This window comes from Neofelis nebulosa, chromosome 3 (genome assembly GCF_028018385.1).
Source record: "Neofelis nebulosa isolate mNeoNeb1 chromosome 3, mNeoNeb1.pri, whole genome shotgun sequence".
In the NCBI taxonomy this organism is placed as follows: Eukaryota; Metazoa; Chordata; class Mammalia; order Carnivora; family Felidae; genus Neofelis; species Neofelis nebulosa.
In genome coordinates this window covers 198,619,953-198,635,518 of record NC_080784.1, presented here as the reverse complement: position 1 = coordinate 198,635,518, position 15,566 = coordinate 198,619,953, and positions in this window count along the sequence as shown.

The window sequence follows — 15,566 nt, the reverse complement described above, 5'->3', positions numbered from 1 at the left end:
CCCATTGCTCTATTCTGAATGAATCTCCCATGGTTGAGTCTGATGGGGTGAGTGTAGTACTCATGCATATTCTCTGGATGCAAGGGGGGTTGCTGGAAAAGGGGATTTCACGGTAATATCTTGCAGGGGCTGGATTCATTACCTGGGAAATTCTTAAAGACAGAGGAAGAATCCTCAAAGAATTATGTTATCCATAAAACACGGCAATCACTCACCACCCTAGCCAATGACAGGGATAGGGTCCCATCCCCCTGGACCTAACAAGAGATGCAAGTCATCGCAGATGGTTCGGATTGGGTCAATGAAACTTGGGGAAGTGGTATCGATGTTGAAACATGATGAATCACTCTCTTAGATAAGGAATCATAAACACCATACACAGCCTTGCCCTGCTGACTTACATCAATTTGACGTGTGACAAGAGTACTGCAAGATGGAGCTCATGTAGAGGAAATGGAGCTAAAACATCTTTTATTTTTTAAGTACGCCTCATGCCCAGCATGGAGCTCAACATGGGCTTGAACTCAAGAACTTGAGGTCAAGACCTGAGCTGAGATCAAGAGTCAAATGTTTAACCGACTGAGCCACCCAGGCACCCCCAGCTAAGAGATATTATAAAAGACCAGGGTGTGATGGCATTGCAGACAGCTGCATTTGGTTGTGCCTGAAGCCACGCATTCCCTGGAGTTTTACAATTTCTTGAACTGGCATTCTAATTTTCTTATTTAAAGTCAAAACCTAGTACAATGCCCATGCTCTGGATTTGTGTCCTCACTAAGTGAAATGCTGAACTGAGCGCACCTCGGTAAGGAATATTCTTTTCAGGAGTGAAAAGAATAGTGATCTGATGCACCTCTTCCATGTGGCTATTCCAAGGAGAAGATAAACAAGATATATAAGATTTTCAGTCTTTTCTTAGGTGGACATCACATCACCTCCTCCCTCTCCATTCTTCAAGAGTTAGTGGCTCGGAACCATTTGACTAGGACATGCTTTCAAGCGAGTATGGTTATGGAACACACACACACACACACACACACACACACACACACCAACAAATGGATACTTTTCTCCCTCTCTGTGCCTAGAACTGGGACCTACTAAGACAAGGTCCCATGTAGGCTGGATAGCAGCATATCTATGCCAGCTGTCTTGAGCTCTCTCCCTCTTTCTTCTATCCTCCACTCATGCTTTCATACCTTCCATCACACTGTTTTATAACTAATTAGGCTAATGCTACGATTTGTAGGCATAAGGAGAGAGAGAGGAAGACAGAGAGACAGAGAGAGGGAAAGGGAGATACCTGGAGGTCTGCAACCTAAGCACTTCCTTTGGCCCAAGTTATCAGAGAACTCTGCAATGGGATTTTAGGCAAAGGCTTTGCTAAATACAAAGTATAATTTGCTTTTGTTTTCCTCTTCTCCCTTTCTGAATGTTGTCAAAAGAGAGCTGGATGGAAGTTAAAATGGTGAAGGCAAATTTTATTTAGGACTATTGTCATGGGAAAAAACAGACCCTGTTACAGAACTGGGCTTCATTCTGAATACAACAAGGACAGGGAGAATTTGTAGCCAAGAAGCAGGGAGGGACAAGTACATGGAAAATTACTGTGAGGAGACATGAGTGTTTGGGGTCTGCAATTTTTCTTGCAAAACAAACCTAACAGGATTCCTGTTGAAGTCAGGCCATGACCATCAGATACTAAGAGTGGGAGATTCTTGCTAAACTGACTTTGAGTTCTTACTAAAACTGGATTTTTCAAGGAGGTGCACAGATGGACCTTGGAGAAGTTTCAAGGGCTTGACTGAAGTTGGGTCAGGCAAGGGATTTTGTCATCATCTCCCTTGGAAACTGATAGAGAAGCACATTGGCCATGTTGATGAAGCAGAATTGGGGGAATATTGGATCCTGTTTTCCCAGGAGCCTCTTGATAACCTCAAAAATGCAGTAGTAACTGAAAAGTGTGCCCTAGATACCATGCAAAATATGTTCACCTTTATTACTTAATTTAATTCGTATGAAAATTCTGTTAGGTAGAGTGTTATTATTTGAAATATACAACAGAGGAAAATGTGAGTCAAGACATTCTGCAACTTAATGCCAAAGACCTTATCAACGGGAGCACCTGTGGTTTGAAATCAGGTTTGTTTAAATTGAAGTCTGTATTTGCTGCCTTACATCTGGCGCCTGGGCTATAACTCAGATGCAAAGTGAATCAGCTTTCGCAAAAGAAACAAAATGTTGAAAGTTCTCCATTTAGTCTGAAAGTGGGTAAACCTCCATCAAGATCAAAACTGGCAAAAATAAGCATGAGGCTATTGTGTGTAGGGAAGATTAAACGAGGTCTATGTCACTCTAGAAGGAAGATCTAGGCCCAATTGATAGAAGTTCCTCTCTCCTCATTCCTCACTCCTCACGCTTCCAGAAGGAAATCATGGGAAAACTACCACTGACTGGTGTCATCTCCCCACTTTGTCCTCTGGTTGCTGACACAGGACGAAGGACTCATCAGGCTGATGAGATGGTGAGTTTGGAAAGGGAATAAGAATGTGCAGTAACAATTCCTGCTAGGGTCCCTGTGTTAGGGTTCTCCAGAGAAACACAACCAACAGGATGGGAGTACATAAAAAAAATAAAAATTAAAAAAAAAAAAAAAGATTTATCTTAAGGAGTTGGCTCACATGACCTTGGATGCTTGATGAGCCCAAAATCTGATGGTGGAGGCTCAGCCTGGAGACTCAGGAAGGAATGCAGTTCAAGTCCAAAGGCACAGTGTGCTGGTTAACCAGGAAGCGCCCCTGTTGTAGATAAAGTCCAAGGCCAGCTTCTAGCAGAATTATTCCTTCTCGCTTAGCACAGTCAATCTTTTCGTTCTATTAAAGCCTTCAACTGATTGGATGAGGTCCATCCACGTTGTATAGGACAATCTGTTTTGCTCAAAATCTATCAATTTTATTATAAGTCTTCTCCAAACACACTCTCACAGAACCACCCAGAGTAACATTTGAACAAAATATCTGGGCCCAGCCCGGTAGACACATAAAATTAACAATCACACCCTTTATCCTCTCTTTCTAAAGGCAGGATCTCAAGCATGTAAGGTTCTGATTTTTCTAGCACTTCTAGGAACTGGGTGGGTAAGCTTAAGTGACAGGTAGAGGGTGTATTGAAGACCTATTGGTAGCAGGCCTAAGACTGTGTTTCCATCAGCTTTGTTCATAATAAAGGTAATCTATATTTATTTTTATCTTTTTTCTGATTCCTCACAATTGGATCCTAATTTGAACAGAACAATGCAGGATGCTATTATAAATGGGACCTGGGCTCAGAATCTTAAGAATTAGGGACCAAAATTATGCACATAAAATTCAGACAGATTGAGGTTTGGGGCTGAGCCAGGATGAAATGCTTTAGGATCTAAGCTTTAGTAAGCTCAGATTGCTAAAGTCTTTTTGAATGTGGATCAGAGCTGCCCTTAGTTGCTGTTAGTTACAGACATGGAACTATTTTTACAAAAGGTGAGGCCTGAGTGATGCCCCCTTGGTTCTTATTAAGCACATCCCAGGGGCCCTAGCAGGCAGGCCATGGCAGCTAACCTTGACCTGACTTACATAGCGGGGCTAAGTCAGGGAGCAGGTAATAGGGAAAAGAATTGGGGCCAATTAGGATTCTTCAGTGAAGAGATGCTTTAGGCATTAGTAGATGAGATGATTTTTGCTCCCATCTGGGTGTTTTTTTTTTTTTTTTTTCAAAAGCTCCAGGCAGTAACTTACCACTGCGATTGCAGTTAGGTTCAGCATAAGCTACAGAGCATAATGTCTAGCTTTTGCATTCATAGAGATCCAGGACATATACCCTAATAATAGTGACTTAGATTACAAATATGCAGGTTCGTGGATAAAAGGGTAGTGGATTTTACTAATGAATAAATAAGAAGGAATAAGTTATTTACTCTACAGGGGCTATGTCACATTCTTGGGTTGAGAAACAGAGGAACTCGATGAAACAATTCGTAACTCAAATATTAGGGGAAAAAAAAAAAAACATTAAAAGGCCTGTGCCTGTAGCATGAAATCCATCCCTAGGAATTGAGTTTTCTCGAATTGATTTAAAACGTATGTTTCTGCCTTTCCATCCCAACAGAAACAGTGGAGAATGGCAAACACTTTAGAGAAGTCAATGTGTCTGTGGAAGAAGAGGGCGTCGTTTCATAAGGCAGAGTTGGATGGTGGAGGCCAGAGTGGACAGACATGACGGGGAAAAGGGGATCCACTTGGGCTGAATGTCCTTGAAAGGAGTTTAAGAAACAGGCAGCTGTCTTTGTAGATCAGAGAGGGTGACGTCTCCACCCCCAGTCACACATAAGAAGAAGGCTTTATTCCAGAGAGAAGAGTGGAGAGACCCCCAAGGGAAGCCGGATACAAGACATATCTAAAGCCTTTAAGAGCTATGTCATAATAAAAGGGAAAACTTCCATAAAAGATCAGAACAGCTGTGTAAAGATGTGGCACACAATTAGCACTGATTTGAGAAGAAAAGATCAAAAAGAAGGACACGGGCTACTGAAAGCCAATTTAGGGTGTATTATAAGCAGCTTAGTTGCAGTTAGGGATGCACCTACCCCATTGCCATACGTGAGCCTGGTGGGGCTTGAGAGGCTGTAAGGAAGGCACAGGAAACAAATGTCACTCCAAGGGAGCCAAGCAGAACAATGGTAGAGCAAGACGAGGCCTGGTTTCAATTTTTATCTGAAAGGAGAACGCCACCAGGGTGGATTCATCCTACTTAGGGAGGTAAAAGAGGACCAGATTGTTGTGGACAATGGATGCTTTTTTCCCCCACATCCACACATCATTTACTTTGTACCTCTTTATGATGAAAACTTACAGAGGATGCTAGGGGGCCAGCTGCCATCTTTTCTTTCATTTCTCTTTCTTTTGAAAGGTGCTCCGATCCAGTAAATCATGTCAGCTTGCCAGAGAAGGAAGGTAACCAACGCAAAGGGTGAAACTGGATTAAACTACTGAAGTCTCCTTAAAGAAGCATGGGGGAGAAGAATACTACATGGAAATAGGACATCAGGCTCTTATCTTATTCTGCTGGGGAAAAAAAAAAAAAAAGATGTAGCAGAAACACAACTTGAAGCCTGGAATGCTCAAAAACTGAAGGAAGACAGGTGTTGAGGAGTTTACTGCAAAGGTGTGGACTGTCACTGTGGGAGGCTGAAAAATTACTGAAATTAACATGGCACTTAGGTACGTAGGTGCCTGTGGGTGCAGGCATCAGAATCATCCCCGCAGAGAGTGTTTCTCCAACAGAAATAAATACGGCGACAAGGAGGACATCGTTGCTAGAAGACAGTTTCTCTCAGCCCCGGGAGACTTCACGGCCAAAGGTCATGGCAGGAGGCACCAGAAGATGAGGCTAACAATGGCAGCCCATGAGGTCGAGGGTGGGCCATTAAGAAGCCTGCACTCAGTGCAAAGCTATGTCACCAGAACTCCAGAGTTTGCAGGGAAATTAACTTCAGAAAGTTTAAGTGTGAAGGGGAAGTGAGAAAATGTGGTGGTTGGGGGTGCCAACAACCTTGGCGAGGACACAGGGAATATCCCTGTTGTCACCCTATGCGAGGAGGTATCGGTTGCAATTTACCCTCCTCCCGAGAGTGGTTTCCCTCCGCAGAGCGTGAGTCCCTAGGCTCGATTGTCTAAGTGCTTCACACGGACTGGTGTCTTCGTGGGAGAGAAAGTAAGATTTTCTTCTGTTTTCACCGTCTCTTGAATACTGAGTTTCCAGGGGGCTTCTGAGTGGTATCAGTAATGTGGCTCTATATTGCCCCAAGCGCTGGATTTTGAGATTTTTACTTAAGACGACTGCGCACAGGGATGCCTGGGTGGCTCAGTCAGCGAAGTGTCCGACTTTCGCTCAGGTCATGAGCTCGAAGTTTTTGTGAGTTTGAGCTCCGTGTCAGGCTCTGTGCTGACAGCGTGGAGCCTGCTTGGGATTCTCTCTCTGTGTCTCTCTCTCTGTGTCTCTCTCTCTCTCTGTGTCTCTCTTTCTGCCCCTCTCCCACTTGCACTCTGTCTCTCTCTCTTTCAAAAATAAATAAGCATTAAAAAAAAAAAGAAAGAAAGAAAGAACGTCTCATAGGGTCCAAGAATTTTTCCTTTTTTTATAGTAGACGCACAGTTTAGTTATTCATAATTTTTATCTTCTGTCACACTATCTTTGTAGGTACCAGGAAAGACTCTTGCTTTTACTTTATTTCTATTAACTTTCCTCTTTAGCTCCAGCCCTCCACTCTTATTTCTCTCCTCCCCCAGGCATACTAAAATGCATTTAGTATCTACCTCCAGTGATACATTGGTCTTTCCTTTAAATATGAAGTAGGGAGACTTGCCCCAGCTACTTTATTTTTTTTAATTTTATTCTTTTATTTTTTTAAGTTTACCTACTTATTTTGAGAGAGAGAGAGAGAGAGAGGGAGAGAGAGAGAGCTGGGGAAGGGATACAGAAAGAGAGAGAGAGAGAGAGAGAGAGAGAGAGAGAGAGAGAATCCCAAACTCTGATAGTGCAGAGCCCAATGCGGGGCTCTAACTCACGAACCATGAGATCATGATCTGAGTTGAAGTCGGTTGCTTAACTGACTTAGCCACCCAAGAGCCCCAGTGGCTACTTTATTTAAAATATCATTCTAGGGGCTCCTGGGTGACTCAGTCGGCTAAGCTTCCGACTTCAGCTCAGATCATGATCTCACAGTTCGTGGGTTCGAGCCCTACGTTGGGCCCTGTGCTGACAGCTCAGAGCCCGGACCCCGCTTCAGATTCTGTGTCTCCCTCTCTGCCCCTCCCCTGCTCTCTCTCTCTCTCTCTCTCTCTCTCTCTCTCTCTCATTCTCTCTCTCTCAAAAGAAATAAACATTAAAAAATACTTTAAAATATCATTCTACACCCTACCCTTAACATATGTTCTGATTTTTTTCTTGCCTTTGTGGGTTTCCTTTTCTTAGCATAGGTCAACATCAAACCCACATATATTTTGCTTATGTATTTTTTTTCTTCTCCCAATTGAATATAAGTTCCATATGTAAGGAATTTCTGTCTGTTTTCTTCAGTGCTGTGTCCCTAACTTCTGGCATAGTGCTTGCCACATTATAAGCACTCAATAACTATTTGTGAACTGAGTGAATGACTATATGAAATGGAGTTAGGAATGGATATTATTCTGTTTTAGATTGTGTTTGGTCAATGCAGAATATATGGGGCTGGCCATGAAGAAATCTACAATGCCCTAATAACATCTAAACTCTTAAAAGTGAGGGTCAAGAGGGAGTAGTTGTTGAATTAATTCATCTTTGGACCCTGGGATGCAGCTATACCCAGGCTGGATCAAACTAAGACTGGAACCGAATGGTTATCAGTGTAACCTAAAACAAAAAGAGCATGAGATGTTCAAGCATTGCATCTTCTCTGAGGATTTGATAGTGAAAATGCGTTTACGTGCTAATCTGGGGTATTTTATGTTGAGAATACTGTATTACATGGGTACCTTTGGCAGAGGGAGTAAGAGATAAATTGTCTATCAGTAGTTCCAGAGGGAAAAAACAAAGAAACAATACTTTTAATTGGGAGAAAATTCCAAGTGTAGACCAAAGACTACCCTAGAAACTGTTGTTCTGTTCTCTTGGGGAGACAGACACATGTCTGGTCAGCCATAGAATTCATGGGTGGGGCCAACCATTTACAGAGCAAAACCTGAGAAATTAAGAAGTTATAAAGGAGCACTTGCCTCTCCTTCCTCCTATTTTCATAGAACAAAGGAATTGTCTGCTCTTCAGGAGGTCTACCAGGCTTTTGTTTCTTCTCTTTCAGGCTTCTCTTGCCACTTCCCTTGTAAGTGATTTATCTCCTCGGTATGGTTGGCCACAGTGTTAGAGCAGCATTTGTACTTCTGTCCCTTTTTGCTTTCTTTTTGAGTGACTCATTCTCAAGTGACACATTCTCAACTCATCTGTGGGGTACGTATGCTTGAGAAATTGTAGTTCATGGGCCAGGGTCTATTTAAAAGGGGGAATACGTTAGGGGATTTAGTTGTGGCCATGGGTCAAGCAGCATTTTCTAATTCTACTTGTCAGTCACAGAACTAATAGCATTATTTCCAATTTTTTTTTCCATTTCTTACTGGGTTCCAAACTCCAGGAAGAAAGGGTGATATTGATTGGCTTCCCAAAACACATACCAAAATAGATTTTGACCTAATGTAAAGAATTTTTTTTTTTCTCTATTTGGGAGAGAAGGAAGGAGTTGCTTCATCAGGTGTGGAGACTGCCCATCACTAGAGGCCAAGATACTACCCATCCAGAAATTGTTAAATGAGTCTTTTCCCTAGGAAAGGATTTGACTTATTATAGTATTAATAATGATTCTGCACTGATGCAGAACTTCAGAGTTTGCAAAAGCCTTTAAGATTCATCATTTTCCTTAATATGAGATCATACTTATTTATTTTTATATTTATGTACCCAATTCATTTGAGATGATGTATTATTCTAATTTAGATGTTCAAGTGAGTCATCTTCAAAGTAGACCCTTGAGAATTTACTTGATTTTATGAAGCCATAAAAAAGAAAAACTTTTAAAACTGTAAATTAATAATAGACATTAGTTATTATTATCAACAGTACTAATAGCACAAGGTTAAGTATGCTATCATTACTCAAAACTTTGGAGTATCCTCTTAGGGCCTATAGCATACTTTGATACGCTTCTTACAATGAAAAATTACTAACTTGGAGGACTTATTCCATTTGTATTTTAATTTCAAGTCTTCATGAGAAGTTATCTCTGTCCAAATGTTATAAATAAGGTGAGTGACCAAAAAAGGAAATAGGATTTCAAGGAAGGAAATATGACTTCTAGTACATCCAGAAAGTTAATGTATTTTTTTAGTTTACTTGCATGATTTTGTTATTTTAGGGGCCAGCACTGTCTCTCATATGGCTTTACTAAAAGCATTGTAAAATGCATTTGGACCTAGGAAATAGTTTTCTGATGTATAGTGGTGGTAAAAAGCAAGACCTACTTTGAATTTTGGCTTCACCATTTGTTATTTTTGGACCATTGTGAGTTGCTTAAAATACCTCTAAGCCTTGACTTCAAGGTAAAGTGACTCAAATAATACCTACTATCCAGATTTTGTAGTGATGACCACATAAAATTATATATAGAAAGTACCTGGGACACAGTAAGTGCTCAATAAATGGTACAAATCAATACACACATAACCAGGCATTCTCTCTGCCTCCTAGGGGATGTCTTAGCAAAGCACATTTTATTTTGATGAATATATTCTAGCGTCTTGATTACTGAGTCAAAATCTACACAAAAGAATCATACCCTAGACACAGAAACGAATAACCCTCATTCAGGTAGCTGGTTTAGAACACTGTGTCGTTAAAATCAAGCAAAGAATTCACTGGAGAATAGGTATCTAAAGCTTTCAAAAGAGGTTGAGCTGTAGCATAATAATATAGGATCAACTTTCCCTGGAGCTAGGCTTTGTTCTTCCTGGTTCTCTCTTGCAGCCCTTCCCTATGGGATTCTGCTCTCTGTTTGCCTTCCATCTTGAATTGAACTCTGGCCAGACTCCAAACCTGAAGCTAATAGCCCCTGGAAACTCACCAAACCTTTTCTCACTGGAGGATTTTGGTCATCTCTTAACATTGGCTTCTCTTCTATTCCTTTGGGAGTAATGGTTTGGAGACCATGTTTCCTATTGTAGTACAATAGTTTCTACACATGGTGTTAGAATATCTGAAAAGAAATATGACAGTTTGGGTCTTAACCTTATCGCCCCATGATCTTTAGCAGCAGTCAGTGTCTGACTTTGGGTTTCACCATTTAAGACTGGAAATACTTCCAAGAAGAAAGTATCTAGAAAGGGATGGGACATTAGAATGCTTAGAAAAATAATGATTATCATAACCTTGTAGTAGAAGTCCCCCTATGAAAGATGGATACATTCAGCATCAGAGAACCCATGGCTAATGGTAAGCCATCTCACTGAGTAAGAAAATCACAGTAACTATAGCAGAAGGGTGAATATTTATTTCATTTTACACAAAAATAAATCAAAATAAAGCAACTATTTAACCATTAACTCTTTCCTTAAAACCTCCTTTCCATAAGGATCTGCCCATTGTATCAAGTCTTGTTAAACAAACTGCTAATGGAAGAAAATCACTGATGATGTAAAGAATAAATTTCTATTTACCTTTTTGTTTAACCTATTTATGTGATGATTCATTGCAAAAGGGATATTTCACTGCTGATAACAATAATGGTAGTAATGTTTCCCAGGCAAAGCATTCCATCCTGGGCATTCAAATCAGTGCTTGGAAATAGTTTATTATCCAACTACAAAAGAATTTCACTTTTTTTTTTGTTTTTTCAGTTTTCGACACTACACTTGTCAGTTCTTTGGAGACCATTGCCAACAGAGAGAATGGACTTGACAACATTAAGTTTGGATGATTAGTAGATAGATTAGATGGAGAAATGGATAGACCGATGAAAGTAAAAGACTATGGTGTGAGGGTTAGAATAATAATTTTACTGTTAGAGAAATTGAAGTTAGCATCCTGGCTAATCCATTCCTGAGCTGCTCTAGATTTCAATGTTTTCTTCCAAAAAATGTATGTAATAAATGGACTTACACCTAACATTGTTGTGAATAAAAACTAAAGCAATGCATATAAAACTTTTATTATCGTACTATCACATAGCAATTGTACAACGAATGTGACCGATCTATCACCATCATTCCCATTCTCATCGCCATCATCTTCCTCATCATCATCGTCACCGTGATGATTCTCTTTCAGGTCCCCTTGCAGAATGAGCAGGAATATAGCAAAAATAACAATACTGGGTCTGCACTGTAGTACTTATTTGCTACATAACTACGTTCAAGTCACTTAATTATTTGGGTCATAAGACTTTTGCCTCAATCTTTTTGGACTGCTATAACAAAAATACCATAGACTGGGTGGGTTAAACATTAAACAATTATTTTTCACAGTTCTCGAGGCTGGAAAGCCCAAGATCAAGGTGTCAGCAGATTCAGTGTCTGATGAAGACCTACTTCATGGTTCACAGGAAGCCGTCTTCTTGCTGTGTCCTCACACGGCAGAAAGGATGAAGGAGCTCTTTGCAGGGGCTCCGCCTTCATGAGCTAATGAGCTCCCAAATGCTATGCCGCCACATGCCGTCACATTCCGTCACAATGGGGATGAGGCTTCAACATGAATTTTGGAGAGGCACAAACATGCAGTCCATTGGCTAGTTCCCATTTGAAAAAAATAGGACTGATGATAATGGTTCACACTCCGCACACTCTCTCAAACCACTCTTGGACATAACTGGTAACCGAATACAGATGAAGTCTACTTAGTCGTCTCTAGGTCTGATTTCCTGTTAATTTAGTCTTTTCTAAATGTAATTTTCTCTTTATTTTTTTTTTAATTTTTTTTCAACGTTTTTTTAAATTTATTTTTGGGACAGAGAGAGACAGAGCATGAACGGGGGAGGGGCAGAGAGAGAGGGATACACAGAATCGGAAACAGGCTCCAGGCTCCGAGCCATCAGCCCAGAGCCCGACGCGGGGCTCGAACTCACGGACCGCGAGATCGTGACCTGGCTGAAGTCGGACGCTTAACCGACTGCGCCACCCAGGCGCCCCTGTAATTTTCTCTTTAATATAGTCACTTAAATAACCCTCTCCAGACTCAAATTTGACATGCTTAAAATGGCATATACTCTCCCTAAATCATACCCCATTTCCACACCTTTTCCTTATTTCCTACTTTTGTTAAGAGAATCCAAATTTACCAAGGAAATTAAGACAAAAACCCTTAAGAAAGCATCTGTTCCTTCCTCTCTCTTCTTCCCCACACCCCATCAGTCATGAAATTATGCTGATATTACCTTTGGAGTTTCTGCATTTACACTGTCCGTGCCCAAGGCTCTAGTCCAGAATTGAACTCTTTATGGATTAAACAGCTTAATTTCTCTTTTACCTAAGTCTAGTTTTAGCACCTAACTGCCAGTAAAATGAGCTGCCACCACCACATCAGTCTGGGTCAAGAAATCACATATTCTAGCCGTGATGTTCCATAAGGAGACTCTAATTGCAGAAAAAGGCTGATCATGTTTGTGTTGCTCACCATTAACCTCCAGTGTCGACCACAGTGCCCAGAAATATATACACAATATATATATACTGGTTGGACAAACAGTAGGGCTGATGATGTATGAGGTGGACAGACTAAAACTTGGGAAATCCAGTAAGAATAAGAAACTTCAAATCAGGAGATAGAAGTCTAGGTCAGCAGAAACCTCATAATCTGAAGATGCTTATTGTAGAATCTTTCCTCTGACGCTTGAGACACACACTTTAGTGAAGAAGACACCATTAATATCACTTGCTCATCTCAATACACCAAACCATGGGATTTTTTTAATGAAATTTATTGTCAAATTGGTTTCCATACAATACCCAGTGATCATCCCAACAGGTGTCCTCCTCAATGCCCATCACTCACCCTCCCTTCCCTCCCACTCCCCATCAACCCTCAGTTTATTCTCAGCTTTTAGGAGTCTCTTATGGTTTGGCTCCCTCCCTCTCTAACTTTTTTTTTCCCTTCCCCTCCCCATGGTCTTCTGTTAAGTTTCTCAGGATCCACATAAGAGAGAAAACATATGGTATCTGTCTTTCTCTATATGACTTATTTCACTTAGCATAACACTCTCCAGTCCCATCCACGTTGCTACAAAAGGCCATACTTCATTCTTTCTCATTGCCAAGTAGTATTCCATTGTGTATATAAACCACAATTTCTTTATCCATTCATCACTTGATGGACATTTAGGCTCTTTCCATAGTTTGGCTGTGGTTAAAAGTGCTGCTATAAACATTGGGGTACAAGTGCCCCTATGCATCAGCACTCCTGTATCCCTTAGGAATTTACCCAAACCATGGGATTTTTAGGGCAAAGAGATGTCTCTTCTTCTTCTTTGTGTCCCACAGAAGGCAAAATGTTGGGCACAGGGCAAATACTAAGCAAATCTGTTGTATTGAATAGAAATTCTGAGTTACTTTTTAAACAGAAAGTACATGGTAACTATAATTTATCTGAAACATTGTGATTAAATTTCATTGGGCATTCAATACTTCAAACTGGTAATTTATTTGTCATGCAAATCAGTGAATGCATATTGTTTCAACAATACACTTGAAAAAGTCAAATCACCAAGGTAACTTGAAGGAATGTGATTATCAGCAGTGGTCTGGTGCATGGTTTCTTTTAGCACCTTCCAAAAGTCGGGGACCAGAATCTGTCACATCAAATGGGGAGATAATACATACAAACACACAACACACACACACACACGCACACACACACACACACACACAGGGTAGAGGGAGAGAACTAGTCCTTATTGTGTTTTTAGGCAACATAAAAGAAAAGAAAATGTAAAAAAATGTATTTGTAGAGTTGGCATTCTCCTGTGGAATAAAGAATTCTTCCTATAGCAAGCTAACTCATTGCACACTTCTGCTTAAAGAGAAAGTTAAACAAAAGAGAATGAAGTTTAAAAGCTTTGCCTTTTGATTTATTTTTTTATCAGCTTAAAAAGACTAACTTACACAAAATAACATCACTGCAGAGGCTAACTGGCATTCTGCAGAGGTTATGAGGTTGTTGGGTTTGTTTTCACCCATGTTGCTGTGTTACCCAGGACTGGGCCAGTGGGAACCAGAGACTCAGGTTAAAAGCCTGTCAAAAAAAGAGCGAGTAGGTATATGCATTGAAAACTCTGGACTGAAAGTGACCAGAAAAGCAGAACCCTCCACCTTCATTTATGAAATTAGGAAATTGCGTCCCTCTTTTTTTGGTCTGGACATGCATTCATGGAGACCCCAAAGAGAAAATCTAAGGTAGTAGAACTTCTTTTACGCAGTTTCTCATTTACAGTGATACTGAATTGGATGAGAAACTCCCAGTGAGTTAGACACGTCTATGCACTCAGTATACCGGGAACAATGCAGGACACAGAGAACATGTCCCTATAAAAAGACTAATATGGACAAAAATCCAGAAGTTAGACTCGAGATCTCTAGTGTTGCCATTTTATTGACATCAACAATAATGGTAAATGAAAGTAGACTCTACTGGGCGAAATAAGACACCTTGTGGATCTGACCATTGTGCAATTTCCCTCTCCTGGCCAGCAAGACCATGGAAAGTATAACTAATACAAGATACACAGTGCAGATCCCCTTAGATCTAACACAGGATTCATAGGCCATTCAGATAAACATGAAACAAACCCAAAGAAAAATACTCACAGTGTATTTTAATAACAGTTCAAATTAAACCTGATGTTATTAAAATACAAATGAAAATAAAATACCAACTAGACCACATCAAGAACCATACGAAAAGTAAAAAGGGAGAAACAGGAAGCAAATTCATTAACGGATTGATTGAACAACTGGCAATATTTGTTGACCATCTAGTACGCGCCCGATACTTTTCTAGGCCACGGGTATAAAGAGACGACCCACATAGACAAATATCTCTCTCCTAAAGGGGCTCGTAGGCTACTGGAGAGAGACAAATAGGTCAAATATATGACTTCCCAGTGGGTGGTGAGTGATGAGAAGGGAAATAATTGGGAGTGAGGAAAGTGAGTGTTGACAAGGTGACCTACCCCAGTGAGCCGTATATAGTCCAGATTCCAGGGACAAGGGGATGTCCGGGTAGCTTGAGCTTCTTGCAAATACTGACGTGGTCTGAGAAAAGGACAAGTGATAAGCCTTGGCGATCCCGAGGTAGTGAGCGAAGGTGAGGCTTCAGTGGGAACGTAGGTCTTAAAAGGGGGATGCAGTCTTCCGAGGTCACTTACGACATGGAAGTGAAGAAAGGCATGTTCCGCTTTGATTTGTGTTCCCTAGAGTACAGGGGGGGCTGAATTGCCTTCCTGACCCCTGGGCAAGCCAAACTTTGGTATTACCCCTGATTCTTCTTAGTGGAAACATGGATGGTAGAGCAGGGGTTATAACTGAAGAGCCAGAAGCACCATTTCCGACTTCTCTACAGCAGGTGGTGGCGGGGAGACCGGCAGAGGAGAGAGATTCTTCTTCTTCCTGCTTCTAACTTCAATCAGATTCAAATAAATTGATTTCAGTTTGAGTTTAGAAAACAGATGTAACGTGGGAAAAAAATGCACTTAGTGTTCTTCAGGCAGTCAAAGAGTGCATTAATTTGTGAGTTAACACGACGGCACGTTAAGAGGCCCACAAATAGATACAAAGGATAAGAGCCGGGGAAACTAAAGAGAAATAGAAGGATTTGACAAAATAAGGCCAGGTTATGGAAGATTTAAAACCCTAACCTTTTGGGATGAGCACTGGGTGTTGTATGGAAACCAATTTGACAGTAAATTTCATATATTAAAAAATAAAAAAATAAATAAAACATAAAAATAAATAAATAAATAAATA